This window comes from Pelophylax lessonae, assembly GCF_965119305.1.
Source record: "Pelophylax lessonae genome assembly, chromosome: 8".
NCBI classification, from domain to species: Eukaryota; Metazoa; Chordata; class Amphibia; order Anura; family Ranidae; genus Pelophylax; species Pelophylax lessonae.
The window spans coordinates 249,066,332-249,093,853 of NC_138775.1; positions in this window are offsets into that span (position 1 = coordinate 249,066,332).

Below are 27,522 nucleotides of genomic sequence, written 5' to 3' on the forward strand. Positions count from 1 at the left end.
AGTTGGAGGACTGTATTGGACAATTATGAGTTACTGTTTTATGCCTGTTCTTGTTTTGTTGTTTTTTGTTTTTTTTTTTAGGGATGGATGGAAGGTGTTATACCTGAAGGGTTTCACATGTACTGTCACTTTAAGGCTGGCTCCACCCAGGAGTGATAACAAGGGTCAAGGGGCAGAGTGGCCATCTTTAGACACATGTAGAGATGTATTGATATGCAGAGCTGTCCTGTAATGCTGTACAGAGAGTCCTTGTCAGGATCTGTGTCATTACATGGGTCACCTGCTGGTGGCACTGTTGTTCCTGGAACTGAGGGGCGCAGTTCCAGGGCCCACCAGCGGGTGTCTCCCAGCAGCTGGACTGTTCTTTTAATTAAGCTGCACCTGAGGAGGACTGCTGAGGGAATATAAGCCCGCCCTTCACTGAGGCTCAGTGCTTCAGTATTTTCTCTGCTAGCCGTGTCCCTGTCTGAACCTGTATCCTGAAACCTGTATCCTGATCCTGAGTCCTGTTCCCTGCATCCTGCTTCCTGTACCTGGCTCCCTGCTTTCCTTGTCTCCTGTCCCTGTCCTGTCCTGCTATTGTTTGCTCCATCCCTTTGTATATAGTTTGTTAGGTTCTATTGGGGTTTTGTACTGTTATCATTTATATTTTGTTTACTTGTTTATGGTCACTGGTGTTGGTATTGGAGTGTGTCATTTTGCTTAATAAACTTATTTACATCTTTATCCATCTGGGTCCTGATTCCTTGGTGCAGCCAACTGATCTGATCACCCTTGCTGGATGCCTGCATGTGGTATCCCTGACAGAATACTGAAGCCACTAACGATCAGATCGGTTGCACCTGGGAATTAGGAATTTTCTGGTTGTTGCAAGATGCAGTCAGAGGAGGTCTTTTATTTTTCTTTGCTTGTAACAGAAGACAGGGAATATTGTCGCCAAATTTTGAAAACTTACACTAGCGAGCAGTTGTTGGAATGCATCCGTCTGGCCCACTCGTTTGTTGACAAAGGCAGAGTTTTGTTCAAAGAGATTCAGCCACTTATTCAGCTCTGTGCAGAGTTGGCTTTATCTAATACCCCTAAGGGTGGTGATGATTATTCTCCTCCTTTTAGTGTCTCTCAGGTGGTATCTCTTGTGTGGCTCTTGGAAGATGATAAACCCTATTTTATTGAACATTATTCAGTGTATTCTCCAGAGGCCCTGTTGGATTGCATGAATGCTGTATATTCTCTAATCAGACAAGGGGGTTGTAAATTGAGTTTTGTTCAGGCCTTATTGCAAACCTGGTCAGATCTTTCCAATTTAGCATCAGCTAACTCACACCAATCCACTTCTGCCTCTGGACACCAGTTTTCTCAAAGTTTATCCTCTCCGTTACCCGTAGCAACCACAGCTGCAGTTAGGTATGGTTTGCTTTCCACTGCTTGTTCATATCCTGGCTTAACGAGTTGCACTTTTCCTGCATTTAACTCTGTGAAAACTTCCTCTACTACTCTGTTGCCTCTAGCAACCTCTCAGAAATTCTCCTCTGTAACTGTCTCTCCTTTTCCACCATCTCCCAATACTGCCATTTCGCTTCCATCTACTTCACAATCTATTCATAGCCCTGCAACCACTAGCAAGATTTCTGTATCTAAACCTAAAAAGAAAAGGAGATTTTTCCCAACACATACAATTATACCTGTTACCCAGCCTGCTGATCCAGTGCCCGCTGATCTGGTGCCTCCTACTGAGCCTGTTGATCCAGTGCCCACTGATCCGGTGCCTCCTACTGAGCCTGCTGATCCAGTGCCCGCTGTTCTGATGCCTGTTGTTCCAGTGCCTGCTGATCCAGTGCCCACTGATCCGGTGCCTCCTACTGAGCCTGCTGATCCAGTGCCCACTGTTCTGATGCCTGCTGTTCCAGTGCCCGCTGATCTGGTGCCTCCTACTGAGCCCGCTGATCCAGTACCTGCTGTTCCGGTGCCCGCTGATCCGGTGCCTCCTACTGAGCCTGCTGATCCAGTGCCCACTGATCCGTTGCCTTCTACTGAGCCTGCTGATCCAGTGCCCGCTGTTCTGATGCCTGTTGTTCCAGTGCCCGCTGATCCAGTGCCCACTGATCTGGTGCCTCCTACTGAGCCTGCTGATCCAGTGCCCACTGTTCTGATGCCTGCTGTTACAGTGCCCGCTGATCTGGTGCCTCCTACTGAGCCTGCTGATCCAGTGCCTGCTGTTCTGATGCCTTCTGATCCAGTGCCCGCTGATCTGGTGCCTCTTACTGAGCCTGTTGATCCAGTGCCTGCTGTTCTGATGCCTGCTGATCCAGTGCCCGCTGATCTGGTGCCTCTTACTGAGCCTGTTGATCCAGTGCCCACTGATCCGGTGCCTCCTACTGAGCCTGCTGATCCAGTGCCCGCTGTTCTGATGCCTGTTGTTCCAGTGCCTGCTGATCCAGTGCCCACTGATCCGGTGCCTCCTACTGAGCCTGCTGATCCAGTGCCCACTGTTCTGATGCCTGCTGTTCCAGTGCCCGCTGATCTGGTGCCTCCTACTGAGCCTGCTGATCCAGTGCCTGCTGTTCCGGTGCCCGCTGATCCAGTGCCTCCTACTGAGCCTGCTGACCCAGTGCCCACTGATCCGGTACCTTCTACTGAGCCTGCTGATCCAGTGCCCGCTGTTCTGACGCCTGTTGTTCCAGTGCCCACTGATCCGGTGCCTCCTACTGAGCCTGCTGATCCAGTGCCCACTGTTCTGATGCCTGCTGTTACAGTGCCCGCTTGTCTGGTGCCTCCGACTGAGCCTGCTGATCCAGTGCCTGCTGTTCTGATGCCTGCTGATCCAGTGCCCGCTGATCTGGTGCCTCTTAATGAGCCTGTTGATCCAGTGCCCACTGATCCGGTGCCTCCTACTGAGCCTGCTGATCCAGTACTCGCTGTTCTGATGCCTGTTGTTCCAGTGCCTGCTGATCCAGTGCCCACTGATCCGGTGCCTCCTACTGAGCCTGCTGATCCAGTGCCCACTGTTCTGATGCCTGCTGTTCCAGTGCCCGCTGATCTGGTGCCTCCTACTGAGCCCGCTGATCCAGTGCCTTCTATTCCGGTGCCCTCTGATCCAGTGCCTCCTACTGAGCCTGCTGATCCAGTGCCCTTTGATCCGGTGCCTTCTACTGAGCCTGCTGATCCAGTGCCCGCTGTTCTGATGCCTGTTGTTCCAGTGCCCACTGATCCGGTGCCTCCTACTGAGCCTGCTGATCCAGTGCCTGCTGTTACATTGCCCGCTGATCTGGTGCCTTCTACTGAGCCTGCTGATCCAGTGCCCACTGATCCGGTGCCTCCTACTGAGCCTGCTGATCCAGTGCCTGCTGTTCTAATGCCTGCTGGTCCAGTGCCCGCTGATCCGGTGCCTCCTACTGAGCCTGCTGATCCAGTGCCCGCTGTTCTGGTGCCCGCTGTTCTGGTGACCACTACCCAGTCTGCTGACCCAGTGCTTGCTGTTCCAGTGCCCGCTGACCCAGTGCCTGCTGTTCCGGTGCCTGCTGATCCGGTGTCTCTTACTCAGCCCGCTGATCCGGTGCCAGCTGATCCCGTGCCCGCTGTTCTGGTGACCACTACTGTGCCTGCTGATCCTGTGCCTGCTGATCATGTGTCTGCTGATCCTGTGCCTGCTGATCCTTTGCCTGCTGACCCAGTGCTTGCTGTTCCAGTGCCCGCTGACCCAGTGCTTGCTGTTCCGGTGCCTGCTGACCCAGTGTTTGCTGATCCAGTGCCTGCTGAGCCACGGTCTGCCGCCCTGTTTGATGTGCCACTGTCTGTTGCCCAGCCTGGTGTGCCACTGCCGGATATCCTGCATGCCGCTGGCGCTCCCCTGCTTGATGTCCAGCTTGCCTTCAGTCCCAGTGTTGGGACATGTGTTGCAATGAGGGCAGGTGTATCCCTAATGTTACGCCTCTTCAGGAACTTGACCGGTGGGGTGCCAAGACGGCTTCCAGACCCTGGTGGTGGGGCGCATGATCAATTGCTGGACTCTGGTGGCACGCCTTCCGGCAAGTTAAAGGACTTTGGCCTAGAGAGTGCTAGAAGACCCGCAGACATGGAGGGGAGACCTTTTTGGACTTTTGGGGTAGAAGCACAATGGAGCGTCCGGAGGCCGCTCCTTAAAGGGGGGGAACTGTCAGGATCTGTGTCATTACATGGGTCACCTGCTGGTGGCACTGTTGTTCCTGGAACTGAGGGGCGCAGTTCCAGGGCCCACCAGCGGGTGTCTCCCAGCAGCTGGACTGTTCTTTTAATTAAGCTGCACCTGAGGAGGACTGCTGAGGGAATATAAGCCCGCCCTTCACTGAGGCTCAGTGCTTCAGTATTTTCTCTGCTAGCCGTGTCCCTGTCTGAACCTGTATCCTGAAACCTGTATCCTGATCCTGAGTCCTGTTCCCTGCATCCTGCTTCCTGTACCTGGCTCCCTGCTTTCCTTGTCTCCTGTCCCTGTCCTGTCCTGCTATTGTTTGCTCCATCCCTTTGTATATAGTTTGTTAGGTTCTATTGGGGTTTTGTACTGTTATCATTTATATTTTGTTTACTTGTTTATGGTCACTGGTGTTGGTATTGGAGTGTGTCATTTTGCTTAATAAACTTATTTACATCTTTATCCATCTGGGTCCTGATTCCTTGGTGCAGCCAACTGATCTGATCACCCTTGCTGGATGCCTGCATGTGGTATCCCTGACAGTCCTGAATAAACATCCGTTGTTCCAGACCAGAGTCCTGTGTCTCTCACAACACGGAGAATATAACAGTTATGACCCACCTAACTCTGGGTGAGACCTCCTCCACTGATGTAAGGCCCCAGCTCTCCACATTCACTTCATCCCAGCAGTACCATGTCCTTCTCTTCTCCTTGGGCCTTCAACTATTTATCAGACAGGAAGGGAAGGATTCACCAGGGTACGGAGTCTAAGCCCCAGCCTGCTTCTTTACCATAGCAACTGATGGTAGGGATGGACTTGCAGCAAGCTGGAACCAGATCATGCCCCCCAGGTTCACCCAGTTGAGGATGCAGAGACCACAAATGTGTGCAGAGTACTAGCAGCAGGAGACAACAGGAAATCCAGGAGAGAAGCCGAGTTTAGAAAGGCAGAGAACAAGCATAGCCAGTAAACAAAGCCGGAGTCGATACACGGGTAGTCAGGCATGGAATACACAAGTGACAAGCAACCGGGAGCTCAGAGAACTGAAGTTGTTTAGGCAACGTAGGTTACACTGAGCATGTCTTATATAGACAAGCAAACTGAGAGGCGGGCCAGGAAGTGATGGAGGTGAAGGAAATAATAGCCAACAGAATAGCAGGTGACGTCCATAGGTGAGCCAAACCACACATGTGAAAGTAGGAATACACAAGCAGGAAACTGCAGGTTAACTTTTGACAGTGAATGAATAACAGGAATGGGCAGAGTTTGCAACAATGGCTGGAGATGAGGACAGATTCAAGCAATCCAGGTCAGCAATGGCTGATGAAAACAATGGCAACCTCATGTACAGAGTAGCTGGTAAGAAGACACAGCACCAGTCACCGATGTAGCACCCTCCTAGGTAGGTGCTAGGAAAAAGCATATGGATTGCCCATGTCTGCATATCAGGGAGCCTGATCATTTAATTAGGCTGTCACATGCTTTCAGGTGTGACCTGTTGTGCCTGGGGAGTCTCCCCACTGTTTCCAATGAGGGCTCTTATTGGACAGTGGGGGAAACCTAGCCAATAGCACACCAGGGCCTATGGCTATCTTAGTGGGCAGAGTTTGCCGCAATGCACCCTGGGATGAGTTATAAGTCTGAGGGGAGCATGTGACAGGGCGTCTTTGGCGGGAAGCAGAGTCCCAGAAGGTGGGTGATGGCTATCTCTCCTCCTGTCAGTGTTAGTGAAGGTGTCCTGGGCAGTCGACCTAGAGGACGAAAGTTGAGCTGAGCTGCAGAAAGGGATCCAGAGTGCTGTGGATCGAGTGGAGCTGCTGGGCAGAAGTTTTGGGGAAAAACAGTGTTGTGAGTACTCAAAACCGCCCAGGGGTCTGCCTAGGAGAGGGGACCCCTCCAGAGGGTTAGAGGGATCCGGGAGCCAACTAACCTGTGGAGAAGGCTTAGAGAAAGGGGGTGCCAGTGTCTAAGCCCTGAAGATAAGTGAGAGAAAAAGGGTGGCGGTGTGGGCCCTGAAGTGTTTAGCAGTGCAGCAGTAGTACAAGTAGCTACATCAGCAAGGAGTGCTTAAGGGAGCTCAAAGAGGACTTCTTTATATAAGAAAGCAGTCCAAAGACAGTTTGGAGTTAACAGGCAGCGAGCCAGCGTTAACCAGCGTCAACACGCGTTGACCGGCATCTAGCCAGCGTCAAGTCAGCGCCAATCGGCATTTTCAGTTATCCCTAGCAAATTGTGCATAGTTAAGCCAAAGGAGTATCCCTCTCATCCCTTCTCCCATCCAAGTTCTCAATAAATACAAAAAATGCAAAGATACTGGACTGGTCATTGTCTCAGTGCTCACACTTGGAGAATCATGCACAAAGGTACTTTTGTTGCACCCGGTGACCCAAGGGGACCCATAACCCACACATTTAAACTCATGACTACCGACAAAACCAGCCATGGCCAAAAGACCATAAGTCACCTGACACTCTGCAGATGGACAGAACAGGCCATGCCCCTGGCTGTGCATACATGGATCCTAGAGGTATGGTAACACCCGCATTCTAAAATATCTCTTGGAGCTGAACTATGATTTTTTTTCCCCCTTTACCTAAAAAAAGAAAAGAAACCTTTCTGCTGTTTAAATGCCAAACATAACATTTGAACTAGGCAGGAGCAAAAGTTGTGGAGAGTAGAGGTGGAGACTGATGGATTCCAGCACTAGCAGATCTACAATCCCGCTACATGACCTGCTCCTCCCCCAGTTCCTGTTGGTCAGATTTATGTAGAGTTACCCTTTATTGCTGCCTGATTAATGTACAATCCTCACAAATTTTCTTTGTCTCAGCCTTACATTATTCTAGAGCTATTAAAGGAAAGTAAACGCAATTTAAACTCAGCAGCTGCTCGGGACGTCCTGTCTAAAACACATTATTCTGTCAGCATATTATTTTCTTTGGAAAAAATAGCAGTTCCAGTAGTTGAAGTCAATGTAGCGGTAAAAAAAAAATTGCTGCAGGTGCTTCAGAGTTCATCCACAGGATAAAGGGGGGCTGGGGCTCCCTCAGAAAGGGATGTTAATGTCAGTAATGACTAACTGATTTGCTCAGGCTGGGGTTGCTTTACCGAACATTTCTGTTTTATAGAAATTTTTATTTCTTCTACATGTTTGCAGAGAAGCTATCTGACCCTATTAATTGTTGAAATGTTTGGCTGCAAGAGGACGTTGATGACCTTTTCTAGGTCCTATTAAACATTTCTGAAAATGATCTTGAAAACTAAAACCAGATTGCCTCTACTACTATTTATGACAAAACTTCAGGGAAGATGGGGGGGTCGAAGTTTGTTACTTCTGCCATAAAGATTTTTTAAAGTGGAACTAAACCTACCTATCTTTTATAGCAATAGAAGCTGCCATCTTAGCCTCAGTTTGATTTGTAGTTGCCATGGTGCTGCACATGTGATTAGTTATAACACCAGTCATTTCATTACTTGACAGTTCGGTGGAGAGCACAAGCAAACATGACAGTTATCATGGTGCCGTAGGCAGAACAACAAAGAAAAAACGATACATTTATTTAATAAAAAAATCTTCCGACACTTGACTTGCATTGGTGTAATTGGCCGCGGCCATTTATTACATTTAAAAATAAACACTAAGTTGTGAAACATAAACATATATAATTTAGTTCAGCCAAAAAGCTTGAACTAACCAATTACATTTTACAAACAAGGAATACCTTAAAAATTGTAGTTCAGCCAAAAAGCCCGAACTACCAAAAAATATAAATAAATAATCCTCCCCTAGCAAACCGATAAAGACTGCGACAAGAATCCAGGGCGGGAGGGAGGGACGAATTTTCTTCCTCTGCTCCCGCTAACTGAAAATTCCAACGGATTTTACTTCTTTTTATAGGGAAAATTTACGTTGCAAGGTGGCTAAATTTGTCAATTTCGACCAATTAAAGGTAAGTGATCCTTGTTGACCAATTAAATTGTTCTCTTAACTGACCAATCAATATTAATTTGTTAATAGCCAATTAACTGTTTTAAAAAGAATAATAACATTGCTGTCATGCCATGGCCCCATACATGCACTGCGGGTACAATGACCCACTCTGCATTTTCATTCACTGCATACCTTTAATTTAAAGGGTTGGTAAACCTATAAAAATGACTTTACTGCCTCTTTAAAGGAAAACAATATGCCTTGTGATGTTGCTATTTTATTTGGTGCTGTCTGTGTTGTGTAATACCTGGTTGATCCTGCCTGTGTCTCTCTTCCAGAGAGTAAATTGACCATGCTAGCATGGCTGCCGGTCCATGCTAGTGTGGTCAGTTTATGTCTTGTGTCATTTCACTCTTTGTTCAAATACTTTATTAGTAGGTAAGGAGTATAACATACAGAAAAAATTTTTTTTTTCAAAGTAACCCCAAGGAGAAAGATGCACAATGCACATCAAATATACTGGGAATGCAGCTCTCAAAATCGAGACCTGAAAGGTTACAGGAGCAAAAGTGCAAAACTTTCATTACTCAAAAGAGAGATAATAAAAAAAAATAACAAAATGTTAACAAAACGTTATACTCACAAGTAAAATAACCCTGTAGAGGGTCTATTCTAACTCAATAATATCCTCTGGCAAGGAGGGCTAATCAGTCCAACGTAAAGGGAAGAGAAAGAGGAGGAGAGGGAAAAAAAGGGGTGGGGGAGGCAAGAAGTGAAGGAGGAAAGGTTGAACCAGATGAAGAGGGAGGAGGAAGAGGAGAAAGAAGACTAGAGAAATAAAAGGGGGGGGGGTAGGACAAGAGGGGCAAGAACCGATCCCGGGGGGGGGGAAGGAGGAGGGAAATTAATTGTCAGCAGAGGGGTTCAAGGGCTCACGATCGGAGTGGTAAAGGGGATAGTAACGATTCATTGAAATTGGCTGGGAAAAAGTGGTCCATCCAGGGCTTCCAAAAGCACTCAAAATTTTTGACAATGTCTGATAAAACTGCCTCAACTTTGGCATGAATCATAGTTCTGGTGATTCTATTTTTGGTTTTTGGTCATCTCACTGTTTGTACAGGCTCACTGTGAAACAGCACAGCATACCTGTACCTTCCGTGGTCAGTACAAAGCTGTGCTGCCCACTCCCCTGCCCATCTATCCTGGCTTGTGGATTCCTTTAGCCTTTCCTCCTCTTTAGCTGCTCCCCCCCTCCAGCCACTCCTCCCCTCCTATGTAGCTGCCGGGTATGCTTATGTTTAACTTGGGCATCCGGCAGCCAACGTCATTTCCTAGATGCCTGAGAGCATACATACCCACCAGCTGGTCTAGGGTTATGTCAATATGGAACGCTCTGTAGGTATGGACATGTGGAGACATACAAATCAGTATGCGTTCCACTTTCGTTCCACATTCCACTCACTTTGCGACAGGTGTTCTGTCGATATAAAATGCTCGCTCTCAAACAGTGCATGCGCATTTAGAAAAAAGCCACTCGCTCTGGAATAGTGCATGTGCATTTAAAGAAAAGCCTAGCTGCGCAAGAGCTATTGACAAATCACGGTAGAAAAGCAAGGGTATGGGACGCCTACTGGACAGTACTTTACTTTACTTATACAGTAATTTATTAACGCACTGGATTTCTGGCAGATCACTAAGCATTTTTATGTATTTGCAATGTCTATTAATGAGTAAAACATTAGAAAATATGCATGTATTGCAGAGATGTAATGAATATTTTTTTCGTTGCTCAGAAACTTTGAGGGTTCAGTTTTTTTAGCTCTTAACACTTTACCTGTCCAACTGGGAGAGTAGCTGATATATGACTGCCAGGACAAGATCCCCTAGCACCCAAAGACAAAGTGTAGATTGCCTACCGGAGCTTTGGCTCATAGTAGGATAGTGATTAGACAATTTGGAAAACCTTTCCAATTTTTTATAATGCTCCTCCCTCTCCCACCATAGACTTAAGCGTGCATTTTGGCTTTTGGGCAGGGCCTACTCACACTTCGGGCCTTTTTGTTCTCTCTCACTCTCGGTAATGCCCAGGACCAGGTGGGGCTGCGTTCATATGACATCAACATTATGGAGGCACTTCAACTTAGAAGCAAGCCATACAACCCATTGTCTCTGTATCATGATGTGAAGCCGTCATACAGGTGCCTCCAGGTCACAGGATACAAACATCTGCTCAGGATGTATGTATCTTCAAGGGGGAAAGACCACTTAGCAGTGCCTTATTCCACCAGTCCAGCTTGACTCTACTTCCTATCTCTCTGTGACAGAGCGGGTCCCAGCGGGAAAGAGTGCAGGCTCCATGCAAGCACACAATTAACTCTTTCTCTTCCATACCATACGGTTAGGTCCCAAGGGTCTCCACTACATGGGTCCGGTCCCCTGTTGCTAGGGCACTGAATGCTTCCTTCACTATCCATAAGACCCGTCACCACTGCCGGTACCAGTCTCCCACTATCTGGCTGTCATATTATCCTTCTTGAATACTTTTTGCTACTAGCAACGTCATGTCACCACTTTATCCAATGAGTGTATTATAGGCCCTGTTCTTCCATTTGCCATTACTACCCTGCACTCCTTTTAGCACCTTCAGATCAGGCATGACAACGTTTCACAGATTTACTTGAATAATGTGGCACGATGAGATACACAAGATAACAGTTCAGCATAAAGTGCAGTCTTTTCCTAACATCCTGAGTCCCTAACTTCAAACTTGTAGCTGCCCCAGCATACCTGCAAAGGCAAGAGTCCATATACAGCAGAGACAGTACAGTGGCAGACCTCCAGAGCTGGTGTTCTTCAGGGAAGACTAAAGGTTTCAGCAGCCCCAGGCTTGTTGGCAATTACCTCGGACAGGCAATCTTCAGTGATGACAGTCAGGGTCAAAATAAGCTGAAGGCAGAGAGGAGCAGAGCCCCTACATCTCAGCTATCAGCCTTCCCTGCTTACCACGTGGTTGGATCTCCTGAAGGCAGAGTCTTCCTCCTGAATTTATATTATGCACAGGAAGAGGGGGGGGGGCCCAACAGTAGCGTGCCAAAGCAAGAGATCCCGGAAAAAATACAGTTAACCCTTTCCTTCCAGTCAGGGCAGCAAAAAAAAAAAAATAACTTGATTGAAATTCATTAAAAATGTTTAATTGTTAAAAACATCAGATACAGCCAACTCGTTTGGGGGGGGGGGGGGGGGAAGGACTTTGTCAGGCCTTCCTTAGGGTTAACAAGTAACGAGCAATACAAATTAAATATAAAATTAACTTTAGTAGTAGCATTAGTAGTAAAGAAAGCTAATTTTACATAATACTAATGTTTTATTAGCTATTTTGTGTACAAAAACAAACATAATGAGAAAAAATAGAAATAAAAATAGTCATAAAGTTTACATAAAAATGGTAAACACAAGTGAGCAGGAAAAAAAAAATGCCTCAGAAAAGGAGGATGGTTTTTATAAGAAACCATTTGGGGTTAACCAAGGGTTGGTAAGAACCACAGACCCCCTTCACTTTTTCAGTTTTGTTTTGTTGCACCCTGACACTACATTTGTTTAAATTCATTTTTTTTTCTCAATAATTCCCATAATGACAAATTTTACATAATTACAAAGTGAAAACAGAATTTTTGAAATGTCTGAAAATGTATGACAAAGGAAAAACTTTTTTGTCACATTTCAGGTACTCAAATCTTTGCCTTAACACTTGAAATTTAGCTCAGGTGCCTTCCATTTCTCTTGATCATTACTGAGATGTTTCTACACCTTAAATCTGTAGTAAACCGCTGAAAAAAACAACAAAAAAAAAAAAACCCTGCAAGACAATAGCATAATGTGCTAGTATGCATCGCATACTAGCACTTTATAAAATACTTACCTTAGAACAGGGGTCTTCAAACTATGGCCCTCCAGTTGTTCAGGAACGACAATTCCCATAATGCCTAGTCATGTCTGCGAATGTCAGAGTTTTACAATGCCTCATGGGATGTGTGGTTCCTCAACAGCTGGAGGGCCGTAGTTTGAGGATCCCTGCCTTAGAACAAAGCCTTGTCACCGCTTAGGGGGCCGACATGTTCCCCCGGCATTTCGTGGGCTCTGGCGCTGCGTTCTGACAAGGAGCTCTGAAGTCCTGGCACAATACGTTGGACCTTTAGAGCGCATGCGCCACTGATATCAGCGACTGCATGAAGGGTGAATATCTCCCAAACTGTGCAGGTTTAGGAGTTATTCATTTTACCTACAAGTAAGCCTTATTATAAGCTTACCTATGGGTAAAAATCACCACGCGGGGTATACAACTGCTTTAATTAGAGTTCACCTATGGAAAATTATATTAACTGGACATGATTTTGTAAGGCACACACCTCTCTAAAAAAAAAGGCCTCACAGCTGATAATGCATACTGTATCTGAGCAAAAGCCATGAGGTCAATGGAACTGCCTGCAGAGCTCTAAGACAGTATTAATGCAAGGCACAGATCTGAGGAAGGTTCCAAAAAAAATCTGCTGCACTGAAGGTTCCCAGGAGCAGCCTCCATAAATCTCAAATGGAAGAAGTTTGGCACAACCAGGACTCTTCCAAGAGCCAAACTGAGCAAATTGGGGGAGAAGATCCTTATTAAGCGAGGTGCCCAAGAACCCGATGGTCATTCTGACTAAGCTCCAGAGATCCTGTGTGAAGATGGGACAAAGTTCCAGAAGAAGAACCATCACTGCAGCTCTCCACTAAGCTGGGCTTTATGGCATAGTGGCTAGACAAAAGCTTCTCCTTAATGCAAGACACATGAAAGCCCACTTGGAGTTTTCACAAAAGTACCTGAAGGACTTTCAGACTGTGAGGAACAAGATTTTCTGGTCTGATGAAACCAAGATTGAACTGTTTGACCTCAATTCTAAACATTATGTCTGGAGGAAACAAGGCACTGCTCATCACCTTCCTAATACCGTCCCAACAGTGAAGCATGATGGTGGCAGCATCATGCTGCGGGGGTGTTTTTTTAGCAGCAGGGACTGGGAAACTGGTCAGGATTGAGGGAAAGATGAATAGAGCAAAATCCAGAGACATCCTCAATGAAAATCTGCTCCACATCGCTTAGGACCTCAAACTGGGCCAATGGTTCACCTTGAACTCAACAATGGTCCTTAGTACAGCCAATACAACAAAGGAGTGGCTTAGGGACAACACTGTACATTATTTTATTTTTTACATTTGCAGTCTTGAGGTTGGTTGGTTGGAACTAGCATACTAGCATAGCATAAATACATTAAAAGCTCTTAAAGTTTACAGCAAAAATAATTTTCAGTTCCATCAGAGCAGCTCAGTTAATTCTGTTCACCTCGCCCTGCAGTGACTTGGCGGCTTCCTAGCCCACACACAGAGCAGATGCACAGGAATAGGAAGGAAAGCAGTGCACTGAGACCAGCCATGAATAACTTCATAGCTTCTCCTGTTAACTCTAAAGATGAATTGTTCCTTAGTATCTGCAGCTACAGAAGTTAGTGAGTGCTTGTTTGTACACAGCCTGGCTAAAATTCAACTTTAATTTAAAAAAATGGCTATGCACACACATTGGAATATATTTTCTCAGTAATTATTCTCTATTTAGGATGCAAAGAAGGATAACACAAACCCCAAATGGCAAAATATTAATATTATACAGAATTGATATAACGCCAACAGTTCGGGTATTACTTTACAATATAAAAGAACACAGTAGAGTTATAATACAATTCAAGACAAGAGGGTTAGGTGGGTCCGGCTCATGAGAACATAATCTAAAACATAGGGGCAAGTGATACAAAGGGAAATAAATGTGAGCTGATGAAGAAAGAAAAGTTAATTTAGGTAGAAGCAGAATAGGCTTCCCTGAAGAGATATACAATAAACCCCCCTCCATTGCGGGGGTTACGCTCCGGACCCAGCCGCGAAAAGTGAAAATCCGCGAAATAGAAAAACCCTATTAAAATGCATTGTAGGCATGTTTTTTTACTGTCACTGTACGTGTAAAAGCATTTTAAAGGTCTTTAAACACACTTTTAAAACAATAGAAACTAATTTAAACACATAAAAGATACTGAGAGACAAAGCAAGAGCTATGGAAAACACAAAAATATTTCATTTTTAATGATTTATATAGTAAAATAACATTACAAAAAAAAACGCAATATACCGGGACTGCAAAATCTGAACCGCGATGGAGTGGGGGTTTACTCTATTTTCAGAAAAAGGTTGACAGAGTAACTGGACAGATTGTGACTTAATCCGCAGGATGGAAGAGGCTCTGGAGAAGTCTTGGAACATGGGAGGAGGCGATGAGGGAGCTAGAGAGCAGGAGGTCTTGGGTGCAGAGAGGACAATTTGGGTGATATTTTGAGACAAGGTTGGTGATGTAGCCTGGGGCGGAGTTGTGGATGACTGTGTATATTGTCTATTGTTGGAATGTTCAGGAACACAATTTGCCCTCACAGAAGACCATCTCACACAAAATCATTACTTCTGGATGAAGGTGGCTGTGGAAGATTTTTTTTTTTTAACCTTTAAACCCAAATACCTCCCAGTAAAACAAAGATGATAGTAATGTGGGGGGTACACGAAGGTTGCCATTTTACTGTACCCATTACCCCCATTACTGCAATTTTCCTTCAATTTGCCCTCAAAGAAGACCATCACAAAAAATCATGACTTCTGCATGAAGGGTGACGGTGTCACACTTTTTTTTTTAACCTCTAAAACCCAAATACCTATCAGCAAGCTCTGATGACTACTGCATGGGGGTAAAGTTGGAGTGAAACAAGAGAAATATGACAGTAATGGGGGGTAAAGTAAGGTGCAAATACCTATAAAAGTGCTGCGCCAGAAATACTTAATTAATATATAAACAGGTGATATTGATGGTGTAATAATTATCAAAAGAGTCTAAAATAAAGTCCATAAGTGTCCAAATAAAGGTGAAAAGAAGAAACTTCCAACAAGGTAGTAAAAAAAAAAAAAAAACAAAGGTGATAAGAAAATCATAAAAATGTCTTCACAAACACCGCTGTGCATATATCCCACCACCGGCTAGATTGGTCTCTCACCTCAGCCACAGACCCATAAAGGGTCAAAGATCGCATATATCAGCTGTAGCAGCCTGGGGATTATCCTCTCCTAGCTCTCTCGGACAGCCCAACATAGATCACTCAGGTGGGGATGGATGAACTCCAATCAAACTCAGAAATCGGTGTATATATAAAACAAAGGGGACATATATAGTGCTCTCCGTCTGAATACCAATGTCTTTATTAGATATAGTAAAAGGTACTCACATTTAGCGGCACTCAGCGGTGCACGCAATGCAGACAGATACACATGCTGTTGGGACAAAGGGAAAGTACAATGTCAGGTATGCAGGCTCCGCCCCCTATACGCGTTACGTCAGAGCTAACCAATAGCCTTCGACTTCTTAAGTAGGTGTAAAGTAAGGTGACCTAACAAGAAGGTTGTGTCTGCAGGGCCAGTTTAGATCCAAAAAGACTGTGTGGGACTGGAGTATACCTTTTAAAACAAAAGCTAGGTAAGACCTCCTTTAAACCCCCATCATGAGTCAGTCTCACTCTTATGTATGGAAAACCATAATTCCCTCTTGTCCCCCATACTCTGTATTTTTATTTCCACTACAGGTTTAATTAGAAAACATCTTTGAACAAGAATACTTCCTGCTTCTGTAATAATTAGCATATATTAGTAAATGTTACAAGTTTGGTAACACTGCATTACCATACATGAATTCGTAAGCTTCTACATGAAGCCTCTAAGCTGTTATGCCAGCTTTTACTAGAATAATTTATTCCAAGTACGATACTTAGATCCACTTGATGCACTTTATTCATATTACTGATTAATCCATTTCTCAATTATCTTAAAAATGATCTCAAATAGAAAAATACTTGAGATGTGCGGCTTTGCTGTGTGTGAAGTGGTTGCTCCAAGTGCTCTGCTCAGTTATGCAGTAAATGCTATGATTAATACAGGTGTAATGTTTTGTCTCCTACTTCTGGCATGTAAATATACTACAGGAACAGGGAGCCATATTCGTTCACATTAAATGCTATATTGTTTAAAAGTTTATTAAACAGGAACTCCATTTTATTAAAGCGACATGATATTGTTTTAAAGCTGAACTCCAAGCTAAAATAAAAACAAAAAGGTCCAAGTCATTAAAGTGATGCTAACCTTTAAAAATAAAAATTATATTCAAGTGTGTACTCAAAAAAGTACCTTCTATTACTCTCAGTTTCCTCTAAATCTCGAATTTCATCTTTTTTTATGCTGCTGTGATCTGACTTTCTTTTACATATGGGTAGGTATGTTCATTCTCCATGGTCCCACCGTATGTAGGAACATAGCCACCCTCTTTTGCTCATTCCCAAGATAGACTATGGATTATGGGACTTGTAGTGTGCATAGAGCAGTGCACATGACAGCAACTATTGGCACTTTTCCACTGCAAGTACCGGCTCGATTCCACTCGGGCCTGCTTGGCCCTGCTTGGCTCGGTTTGGTTTTCCACTGCATGGTACCGCATGGTACGGTGTTGGAACAGTTCGGTACGGTTTGGTACGGTTTGCTTTTCCACTAAAGTAGTAAGTGGGTGGGATAACAACGATTCTCTAACCAGTCAGTGTCTTGTAGTGACAAACAGTCAAGGCTGCATGCAAAGTATTGTGGGATATGGTACCGGTACGGCCCTCTTGAAACCACAACCGAGGTGGTACTGTTTAAGCGAGCTGTACCGTTCGTTTCCATGTAGTGGAAAAGCGATGCCGTACCGTACCGAACCGTTCCAACACCGTACCATGCGGTACCATGCAGTGGAAAAGCGCAAAGGCAAGCCGAACCGTTCTGTTCCATGCAGTGGAAAAGCGCCTTAAGGTGCCCTGCTGGTTCTAAATGAAAGAGAAAAGGAGAGATTTGGGAGGTAACATAGGACATTACAGGGAGGCAGAAAAACTCAGTAAGAAAAATCTAATGAAAAATAGATTACAGGGCCATTAAAGTAGTTGTAAAGGCAGAAGTTTTTTTTTTTTTTTTATCTTAATGCTTCTATGCATTAATATAAAAAAGGCTTCTGTGTGCAGCAGCTTCCCCAGCACCCCCTACTACTTACCATCCAGATCCATCTAGATTCAACGATGTTGCAGGAGTGTCTTGGTTGCTCATTGACGGAGACAGCAGAAAGGTGCTATTGGCCTCCACTGCTGTTACTCAAAATAAGTCAGCCAATGAGGAGAGAAAGGGGGCAGCGCCATGCCGCGGCTCCGTGTCTGCATGGACACAAGGAGCTGTAGCTTGGCTCAGGTGCCAGATTATTTTTGGAGAATAAGGATATCCTTTAGTGTCACTTCACCTCAAAATAGAACCTTCTATTACTCTCAGCCTCCTCCAAATCTTGAAATTGCTTTTTTTTCGCTGCTGTGATCTGACTTCCTGTTGGGGCGTGGCTTCATTTATTCTCAGCGGTCCCATTGAATGTAGGAGAGTAGCCACCCTCTGTTGCTTGCTCCCAAGATGAACTATGGGATTTGAAGTGTTTATAGAGAATAAGAATATCTTTTAGAGTCACTTTAGGCCCCATCTATTTTTTATGTTTTGTATAGTATAGTCTTAGAGGAACCAGCTTTAGAATGATCCTAAGTAAATCCCAAATAAATTCCCCAGTTGCCTCCCACACCCCTAAGACATATGATAGGTTGTTTGGCTCCTGTCTAAGATGGCCCAAATATTTGTATATACATACATATACTGTATATGTAACTAAGGGACCTTGGATCGTAGGCTCCTTGAGGGCAGGGACTGATGTAAAAGTTTATTTTGTACCTATCATAAATAAATAATTTAAAGCTTAAGGGCTTGTTCACACATGCTTTGGTCTTTAAAGAGAGCATTTGATAGGCATTGAGAAGGCATGCCCACTGCCTGTTTTAACAACCTTGAATCCTGCACTAGCATGCTTGCAGATCAACCCCAAGCATCAGGTAATATGATTTCTGCATTGGCCGAAGTATGTATACACCCTCGGCCACGGGGAAGCGGTTGGGATGTAGTAAAAGCATGGCTCAACCATGGGATTTTGCTGCTTGTATAAATAATCCCTAAGGGTCCTTTTAAATGGGTAGTTTGCATGGGACTTAGGCGCTAAGTTGAGGAATAGGACCTCCAAGGTAGTATTTTCCCGAAATACTACCTGTACCTCGAGCCACACCAGAGAGGCAGCGGGAGATTAGGGAAGTTAACGAGTGGCTGAGGAGCTGGTGTAGTAAGGAGGGTCTCGGGTTCCTGGAGAACTGGGCTGACTTCTCAGTCGGCCACCGGCTCTTTTGTAGGGACGGATTGCACCTAAATGGGGAGGGTGCAGCCGTACTGGGTGCGAGGATGGCCAAAAAGCTAGAGGGGCTTTTAAACTAGGTGATGGGGGGGGGAGGGTACAGATGTAGAATTAGCCAGGGGAAAGCAAGTTGAAGAGGGCAGAAATGGGGGCATTAGCGGTAGGATGTACGGAGCTCCTATACCCAGGATGGGTATGGGGAAAAATCATGAGAGCAGCCTAAAAACATCAAATGAGGATATATGTAGCCGCTCAAAATTAAGAGGTTTGTATACCAATGCCAGAAGCCTGGCCAACAAGATGGGAGAGCTGGAGCTGCTGATGTTTGAGGAGGATTTAGATTTTGTGGGGATAACTGAGACTTGGTTTGACAGCTCTCATGACTGGATGGTGACCATTCAGGGGTATTCCCTTTATCGCAGAGATAGAGAAGGTAAAAAAGGGGGAGGGGTATGTCTGTATATTAAGAACAGTATACAGGTAAATATGAGGGATGATATTAATAATGGAGCTAAGGACGAGGCAGAATCCCTATGGGTAGAGCCTCAAAGGGAAGGCACAGTGGGGAAGGTAATATTGGGCGTATGCTATAGGCCCCCCAACCTGAGGGAGGAGGGGGAGGCGGACCTCATTTTACAGATAGGATTGGCAGCTAGGATGGGAAATGTCATTATAATGGGGGACTTTAATTATCCAGATATAGACTGGGCAGATGGAACCGCGCATTCAGCCAAGGCTAGGCAGTTCCTAAATGTTTTGCAGGACAATTTCATGGGTCAGATGGTGAATGCACCGACAAGAAACAATGCGGTACTTGACCTACTGATTACCAACAATACAGACCTGCTCACGGATATAGAAATACGGGAGAACTTAGGAAACAGTGACCATAGGTCAATAAGTTTCAGTATTAATTACAGTAATAGGAAACAGAGGGGTAATATAAGGACGCTGAATTTCAAAAGAGCCAATTTCCCAAAACTGCGCTCGCTGCTAGAAAATATCAAATGGGATAGAACCCTGGGAACAAAGAACACGGAGGAAAAATGGGAGTGCTTCAAGAGCATACTTAACAAGGGGATTGACCAGTGCATTCCAAAGGGAAATAAATTTAAAAGAGCAAAATTAAACCCTGGGTGGCTAAACTCCAACATAAAAATGCATATTAGTGCTAAAGGAAAGGCTTTCAAAAAATACAAGGCTGAGGGGTCATTGGCAGCATTTAAGTATTACAAAGAGTGTAATAAGAAATGTAAAGATGAAATCAGGGCGGCTAAAATAGAACACGAGAGACATATAGCGGAAGAGAGTAAAAAGAACCCCAAGAAGTTCTTTAAGTATACAAACAGTAAGAAAGCGAGGTCAGAACACATTGGCCCCATAAAAGATGACAAAGGAAATATGGCCACTGAGGACAGGGAAAAGGCGGAAGTGTTAAATAATTTCTTCTCTTCAGTCTTCACAAAAGAATCGGGGGCTACACGAACCCAGCTTGTAAGGCCAAACTAAACAACACACCTCAGGAAGTACCCCCATGGCTAACAGAAGATAGACTTAGAACTAAACTTGAGAAACTTAACATAAATAAATCCCCGGGACCGGATGGCTTGCACCCGAGGGTTCTTAATGAGCTCAGCCAGGTGATTGCCAGACCATTATTCTTGGTCTTTAAGGATAGTTTACAGACGGGTATGGTGCCAGCAGATTGGAAAAAGGCCAACGTAGTACCAATAGTTAAAAAAGGGCAGAGGTGTATCCCAGGTAACTATAGACCTGTCAGCCTAACATCTGTAGTCTGCAAGATTTTGGAGGGGATGTTAAGGGACCACATACAAGACTTTAGTAATGAAAACAATATAATTAGTAGTAATCAGCATGGATTTATGAAAAATCGTTCTTGCCAAACCAATCTATTAACCTTCTACGATGAAGTGAGCTGCCACCTAGATAAAGGAAAGCCTGTGGATGTGGTGTATCTGGACTTTGCAAAGGCCTTTGACACCGTTCTCCACAAACGCTTACTGTACAAACTAAGGAAGGTAGGTATGGACCATAAGGTGAGTACCTGGATAGAGAACTGGCTCCAGGGGAGAGTCCAGAGGGTGATGATTAATGGGGAATACTCTGATTGGGCGGGTGTGGAAAGTGGGGTCCCCCAGGGTTCGGTCCTGGGACCAATCCTGTTTAATTTATTCATAAATGATCTAGAGGAGGGGATATCTAGTACAATCTCAGTATTTGCGGATGATACTAAACTAAGCATGCCAATATCTTCTATGCAGGATGTGGAAACCTTACAAGCGGACCTGAACAAAATAACGGGGTGGGCAACTACATGGCAGATGAGGTTTAATGTTGATAAATGTAAAGTAATGTACTTGGGGGCCAGAAACCAGAAAGCAAGCTACTCACTAGGGGGGGGGGAACCTCTGGGGGAGTCTAGGATGGAAAAAGACTTGGGGGTACTGGTAGACAACAGGCTTGGCAGTGGCATGCAATGCCAAGCAGCTGCAAGCAAAGCCAACAGAATACTGGGATGTATAAAAAAGGGGATTCACTCCAGAAATAAAGAGATTATTCTCTCACTCTACAAGACTCTGGTCCGGCCACATCTGGAGTATGCTGTCCAGTTCTGGGCACCGGTTCTCAGGAAGGATGTGCTGGAATTGGAAAGAGTCCAGAGAAGGGCAACAAAAATAATTAGGGGAATGGAGGACATCAGCTATGAGGAAAGACTACAAGCACTGAACTTATTCTCTCTAGAGAAGAGACGTTTGAGGGGGGATATGATATCAATGTACAAATACTGTACTGGCGACCCTAGCATAAGGAACAAACTATTCAGAGAGAGGAGATACAATAAGACACGTGGCCATTCACTAAAACTAGAGGAAAGGCGGTTTAACCTTAAAATGCGTAAGGGGTTCTTCACTGTAAGGGCGGTAAGGATGTGGAATTCTCTTCCACAAGCAGTCGTATCAGCAGGGAGCATTGATAGTTTCAAAAAACTATTAGATGGGCACCTTAGAGACCACAACATACAGGGGTATACAATGTACGGTTAAAAGCAAACACACACACACATCATAGGTTGAACTGGATGGACTGATGTCTTTTTTCAACCTCACTAACTATGTAACTATGTAACTATGTAACTATGGTGATCAGCAGGGTAGATGATCGGTCCGTGCAAAAGCCTACTGAAAAAGCCCACTTACGGATAGCAACGCATACAGGAGGGAGGAGCCAAGCCCCCATTTGAAGATTATGTGGTGAGCTATGGTTTATACAGATAATTGAAGCTTGTACATGTGGAAAAAAAAAAGGCTTGTGGAAAAAAAGGAATTCATATACTGGATTATTATTGTTTATTATAATACAATGTATTATTGTATAATATTGTTATTATTATATGTTTTACCACCAGACAGTTAATAGAATACAATATTTTTCACTATAGTGGACCTAACAACTTGCCGACCGGTCGCCGAATATATACTGTGGCAAAGTGGCACTATTGCGCGAAACAACGTACCTTTTGTTTTGTTCAATAGCCACTAGATGGCCACATTACGCCATGATTGGCTAGCAGCGATGTCAATCAACGGGTCCGACAGATCGCCGTTCTGCAAGGGGATGAGATGAAGATCTTGCGTTCCTGCTAAGCAGGAACCTGGATCTCTGTCTTTACCCAGTCAGTGTAACCCCAACACAGTTAGTAAGCACCCCTTAGGAACACACTTAACCCTTTGATCACACCTGATGTTAACCCTTCTCTGCCAGTGTCATTAGTTCAGTGACTGTGCATTTTTTTAGCACTGATTACTGTATTAGTGTCAAATGTGTCAGTTAGATGTCGGATTGTCTGCCACAATGTCGCAGTCCAACTAAAATTCACTGATCGCCATCATTTCTAGCAAAAAAAATAAATAAATAAAAATTCCATTTTCATCGTTTGTAGATGCTATAACGTTTGTGCAAACCAATCAATATGGGCTTATTGGACTTTTTTTTTACCAAAAAATATGTAGCACAATACATATTGGCCTAAATTGATGAAAAAATTTGATTTTTTTATGTTTTTATTGGCTGTGTTTTATAGCTAGCAGATAGTAAAAAAATATTGTTTTTTTTTGGTTTTTTTTTATTAAATTGTTGCTCTTTTTTGTTTATAGCTCAAAAACAAAAAACTGCAGAGGTGTTCAAATACCACAAAAAGAAAGCTCTAGTTCTGTAAAAAAAAAAGAACATAAACTTTATTTGGGTACAGCGTTGCACAAGCATGCAATTGTCAATTAAAATAATGCAGTGCCATATTGCAAAAAAAAATTACCTGGTCATTAAGGTGGTAAAACCTTCTGGTCCATAAGTAGTTAAAGCTTAACTCTACTTTTGTTAAGGAATAAACCATTCCCCTCTGGGTGACCTATGTACATTGCATATCTCCCAGCTGTCCCTGATTTTTAGGGACTGTCCCTGATTTGGAACAATGTCCCTCTGTCCCTCATTTTGGTCTGATCTATATAGTTGTAGATAAAATGCACATTTTATCTTTCAAAAAGTGTTAAAACTTTCATCTAATTTCTAAATTGCTGCATTTGTAAATGTCAAAAGCCAGTATAAAGAAATAATAGTGGTTAAAAAAAAAAAAAACCACTTGTGGGTTTAACTAATCATTTTTATTGTACAAATCTTCTTTAAGGGTGTGTGGCCAGGGGTGTGTCCTATGCTTACATACTTTTGCTAATAGGTGTCCCTCATTCCCATCTCAAAAAGTTGGGAGGTATGACATTGCAAGGATTTTATCAAACTTTGTTGCAGATTCCTACCTTTTGTTATTCTGAAGTAATCACTGCTAGTTCCTCTGAGCCCCTGTGCTTAGTGAGTGTAATGGGAGTGGTTTCATAATTATCAATCAGCTGTTCACCTGCAGGGCACTAATGAGGAAAGCTGCAGGGTCTGCATCACTTTAGATGTGTTCCTATTGGGGGTATCTCACAAAAAATGACGTTTTTGTGCATGGAGATGGCTGAAATCTGACTTGTATCTTAGTGCAGACTTCTGGGAAAATCGGTGAGCCAATCACACAAGCAGGAAATTATGTTTCTGGGGTGTGGTCAGTATACATTCTGTGTACAGAACAGCTCCAGGTAGCCATATTGCATTGTATTTTCAGAAAATTACAACATCTGCAGGATGAAAAGTAAAGACATTTTTTTAATAACATTTAATCACATGTAGCACCCTCCTAGGTAGGTGCGAGTGAGAAAGTATAGTTTTGAGCTCTGTCTGCTTACCAGAGGGGCTGCAGATAAATCTATATTGTTCTCTGCCTTTCAGAGAGCAGGATCTGTGAATGAGGTCTGCTCATTGTGCTCAGTATGCAATTCATTCAGTCTGGGGAGTGTTTCACGTTGGTCCAATAGGGAGGCATGTTGGACAGCGGGAGGAAACCGGACAAATAGGTGCATGGGCTTTTGATACAGTCCTGATGATTGACAGAGGGCAGGTCTCCTTGGTGCATTCTGGGATACTGTATAAAAGGCCAGGAGCACATGTGCTGAGAGATCTCTGGCTGGTGAGCGGAGTCCCCGAGGGAGGGAACGGTTGCCTCCTCCTCTGTAGAGGTTTCATGATGTCGCAGGAGGTCCTCCTGAGGGCCGGAGGAGCGGTTGAGAGGAGCGGAGCCCAGAGGTCCAGGGAAGCTGACTGAGAGGGGAGACACTGGAGACCCTGGGACTGCAGTATCATGAGTACAAGGACTCGTGTCAAGGGGCCTGACCTGAGGGGGGCCACCCCTGCTCATAGGATAGTCAGTGGACGGGTGTCAGCAGAGGAAGAGAGAGGATACTAGAGGTAGAGTGTCCTGAAGATAACTTATTGTTCATCAAGTAGTCTTAAACATAAGAGGCTTAATCTATATTCATCCAAAGGGGCAGGATGTGTCAACAGCCTGGCTGTTCCATACCTATTGCAAAATAGAGAAGATAGGAGTCCTCAAACACTGTGAATAGTTAAAATTGGAGTATCCCACTAATTCTTTCTTCTATCCCCATTCTACAATAAACAACAAAAACAACCAAAAACCCCTGGACTGATTATTGGAGTGTGAGCCAAGGAGAATTAAGGAATTGTCTTTGCTTATGGCCATGTGCTGGTAACCAGGGGGAACCCACAGAGTTCATGAATATCAAGCTGTCCTTACGGGGGCAGTGCTACATACAAAATGACTTGTGTCCAGTGCTGGGACAGGGTCATCTAGAGCCCAGAGCAAACATGCCAAACTGCACCCCCCCCCCAAGATGTATGAGCATTATATTTCCACAAAACCCCCACCCCCCAAAAAAGAATTAAATAAAATTGAGCACTATAGTGCATGCCTAAGCATAAATCACCCTTCCTCCCAGGACAAATTCTTTCCAACACTAATCTTTGCCTCCCCATCCCCCCTCCCAGCTCAAATCCTTTCTCTCCGCAAATCCCCCTGCACCAATTGGTCACCCAAAAATGACTCCTTCTGTCACAAATCCTCTAGCCCTTAAATTTCGCCTCCCAGGAGACATCCCCCCCCCCCCCCCATCCACACTCTTAGCACAAATACCCCCCAATCATCCCTACTAGCATAAATCCCCCTCCTAGAACAATTCACACCCCCTGTCATCCCCTAATTTTGCCCTCCACCCTCATTTCTTCACATAGCCCCCCTCCCTTTATGATACCACAATGCCCAGGGCAGCTGTCCCTTCTGCCCACCCCTTGTCCCGGCCTTGCTTGTGTCGCAATTGTATACATTATATTATTTTTCTTTATTTGCTATTTTTTCTTCACAAAAGTGGAGTTAAGCCCCGTACACACGCACCGATTGTTGGCCGTAAATTTTCGGCCAGCGTCCGATCGTCGGCTTGTTAGTATGATGCTTCCGACAACCGACTGCGACTTTTCGGCCTAACAAAATCTGGTGTGCATGCTATAAAATTTTTGTTGGCCGTCACCAGAGCGGCTGATTGTTCGTCAGTCAAGCCTCGTACACACGCACCGATTGTTGGCCGACCGATCGGCCGTCTTTTGTCCAGTGTTGTTGTGTTGGTTGAAATGTGCTCTAGACTGCACACTAATTTTGTCGGCCAACAACAACCAACTGCAGAAGTGATGTCATGTTCTGGTCTACTTTTCATGTGTTTTTTCTTCTCTGAGCATGCCCAGTCTTGATCATCACATTTTTGTTGGCCGAAATCTGTACTGACTGAAGAACAATCGGCCGTTCTGCTGACGGCCAACAAAAATTTTATAGCCTGCACACCAGATTTTGTTCGGCCGAAAAGTCGCAGTCGGTTGTCGGAAGCATCATACTAACAGGCCGATCGGACTTTGGCCAAAAATTAACGGCCAACAATCGGTGCGTGTGTACGGGGCTTCAGTACAGATTTCGGCCGACAAAAGACAGATGAGCAGGACTGGGCATGCTCAGAGAAGAAAAAACACACAGAAAGTAGACCAGCACATGACATCACTTCTGAAGTTGGTTGTTGTTGGCCGACAAAATTTGTGTGCAGTCTAGAGCACATTTCAACCAACACAACAACACTGGACAAAAGACGGCCGATCGGTCGGCCAACAATCGGTGCGTGTGTACGGGGCTTTACTCCCTTTAATGCTGATTGATTGCTTCGGGCTCCCGTATTTAGCACACAGCTCTGTCAATAAATGCACTTCTGTGTTCCCGGGTCAAAAACGATGCGCAGCAATTGAAAGTTTTAAGCAAGACTGGTATCATTATGACTTAATCAACACTAAAAGCCAAAACTCAATCGCTAGAAAAACATAATTAATGCCACAGAAACAATACAGACTACCAACATCTCAAGGTTAAGAAAACACAATAAATGAGGACACACATGTTCCAACATTGCATTATATCTTTAGTTTATAATACAAACTCCCTCTGTTGGACGCACAATGCCTTTTTTTTTTTTTTTTATTTAGTCCACATTTTCATTCTAATCCCAGAAGCCTTTTTTTCTCCACCCCTATCACAGATGTCTAATGAAATTTGGAGGTCTCTTGTCACTCTAGAAGCCAGGAGTGCTTTGGAGATGCCAGCAATTAATGCACAAAACTGATAAAAAGGACTGTGATTTACAAAGCAGCTAGAGATAATTGAAGTACCTGCATCTCATGCTTTTCATCCAGTCTATTTTCTTGCTCAATAAAGCAACTCCAATGAACCCGCCGTAGGGGTTAGCAACGGCAAAATAAATTGCACACTGAGCGCTGATGCTAGTTAAAGAGACTGGGACTGAGGCGGGGAGAGAATGAACAATTTCACCTTTGTGGCCTTGGAACTCACAATGTTGTTAATTAGGAAGACACAGGTAGAGCCACAAGCGGCAGGATCTTACGAAGGTCTGCCCTGTCAATAGAGCTCCTATATCAGACAGGTGCGGTGATATGTCATTTATAACGAAGGCTGTATTGCATGAGTAAATGGGTCTGCCTGGAAGCACCTGTCGCTGGCGGATAAAATGAAAATACTTTCAGCTGACATTATTCATTTCCATTAAGCACTGGCATTTAAGGCAGCATTGTGAGATGAATATAATCAGATCTGCATAGGTCAAACGCATGACGATGCAAGCTCACAAGCTTATGATATAAACATGGCAACATTGTCAACTTCAGGCAAAACTTTTTTTTTTGGGACAACTTAGGGAAGGGTAAAAGCAGTATTAACCACTTAAGCCCCGGAAGATTTTACCCCCTTCCTGACCAGGGCCTATTTTGCGATTCGGCACTGCGTGACTTTAACGGACAATTGCGCGGTCGTGCGACGCTGTACCTAAACAAATTTGATGTCCTTTTTTTCCCACAAACAGAGCTTTTCTTTTGGTGGTATTTGATCACCTGTGCGATTTTTTAATCATGCGCTATAAACAAAAAAAGAGCGTCAATTTTGCAAAAATAACAATATTTTTCTCTTTTTTTTTTATATGAAATTCCCCAAAAAAAATGTAAAAATCAAA